At 37.0% G+C, this 1,747-nt stretch overlaps 1 non-coding gene across 1 annotated transcript; it reads right to left on the bottom strand.

Moving 5' to 3' along the window:
• Positions 1-284: 284 nt before the first annotated feature.
• Positions 285-391, bottom strand: LOC131228347 (small nucleolar RNA R71). Its single transcript, XR_009162853.1, has one exon. It is a non-coding gene; the product is annotated as a small nucleolar RNA R71 (small nucleolar RNA).
• Positions 392-1,747: the final 1,356 nt, after the last annotated feature.

The raw sequence follows: 1,747 nt of genomic DNA, 5'->3' as shown, positions 1-1,747 counted from the left end.
TACGACCTGGTATGTGTATGTATTTCAGGGATTCGCACATGTACACACATATATTTCTTTAAGTCTTCCGCTTGTTTTCTTCACTTATCCCTGAATTATATCTGCACTTTGGCTTAATCTATTCCATGTTTTATGCACTAATACAGACAACATACATCCATCATTAAATATGTTGCATAAGTGATGTTTTGGAACTCGGGAGCTGAGTTATGCTCAACCCCCAAATTTCAGGGCGTTACACAAGGGAGTTCATAAAGAAAAATTTCCCACATCATAAAACGAACACCCTTAGAAAGTCAATCATGAATTTTGCCCAAAATGAAGATGAAACATTCTTCCAATGTTGGGAGCAGTTCAAGGATCTTGTCAGTTCATGCTCACAACATGGTTTTGAAATGTACCGCATTACACACTTTTTCTATGATGGGCTGACATCTTCCCTGCGCTAATTGATCGAGACAATGTGCAATGGGGAATTCATGAATAAAAACGTCAATGATGTGTGGGATTATTTGGACAGACTTGTTGAAAATGCAGAATCATGGGACGTCTCCTCAAAATTGAGCACCACCTCTAGGCTTACTTAATCAAAGGAGAGGGACGGAATATACCTTCTGAAAGAGGATGATGATATCAATGCTAAAGTGGCTAATCTCATAAGGAAATTCGAGTCCATGAAACTAAAGAAGGATAAGGCTAAGGAAACTATTTATGGTATTTGTGCTTGCAACATTCACACAACTGAAAATTGTCGAGCAATACCTACTTTTCAATAGGTACTCAAGGAGCAATCCATTGTTGTGAACAATTACCAAAGGCCTTTTAGTGGACCCATCTCCAATACATACAATCCTAGTTGGAAAAATCATCCAAATTTTATTTAGAGGAATGAACAAACTACTACTCCTCAAGGATTCCCTAATCAAATTCCAAATCAAGGGAAACCTCAAGAAGAACGGGTTCAAAATTTCACATAAACTCAGGAGCTTACCCAAGCAATATGAGAACTTATGAAATTTATGCAAAAGATGGATTCACGTGTTACGGTTATAAAGAAGGGGATGCTTCCTGCTTAACCTTTTTTCAATCCTAAACCGCAATACGAATTAAGTGATCCAAGCTCTTCAAATTAAATGGAGCAAGCTAAGTCTATCACCACTCTTAGGAGTGGAAAGATAATTGACAAATCTATTCTGGTAAGGGATGAAAAGTCTAAGGACCCGAAAACAGATGAAACTGATAGACCTAGCAACACTCTACAAGAGTTAGAATCAAAACTTTAAGGTAAGTCAATTGCTCCATTTCCCCAATGGTTAATTACACCAAAAACTCTTTCTAACTCTTAGGACATTCTAGAAGTGCTGAAACAAGTAAAGGTCAACATTCCTCTACTAGATGTCATAAAACAAATACCTTCATATGCCAAATTTCTGAAAGACTTATGTATGACCAAAAGACGGAAAAATATTCAAAAGAAAATCTTTTTAACAAAAAAAGTGAGTGTCGTCCTAAAACAAGATGTGCCATAGAAATACAAAGATCCCGATAGCCTAACCATTACTTGTGCAATTGGAAATTACCTCATTGAACACTCACTTCTTGATTTAAGAATGAGGGTAAATCTAATCCCATATTCGGTCTACGAACAACTAGGTCTATGTGAATTAAAACTCACCCGGACTATGTTATAACCTGCTAATTGGTCAGTTCGAGTACCGAGAGGGATAATTGAGGATGTGTTAGTCTA

The sequence above is a fragment of the Magnolia sinica genome, chromosome 15 (genome assembly GCF_029962835.1).
Source record: "Magnolia sinica isolate HGM2019 chromosome 15, MsV1, whole genome shotgun sequence".
NCBI classification, from domain to species: domain Eukaryota; kingdom Viridiplantae; phylum Streptophyta; class Magnoliopsida; order Magnoliales; family Magnoliaceae; genus Magnolia; species Magnolia sinica.
Note: the sequence above shows the minus strand (reverse complement) of the source record. Positions and strands in the feature narration are given on the sequence as shown.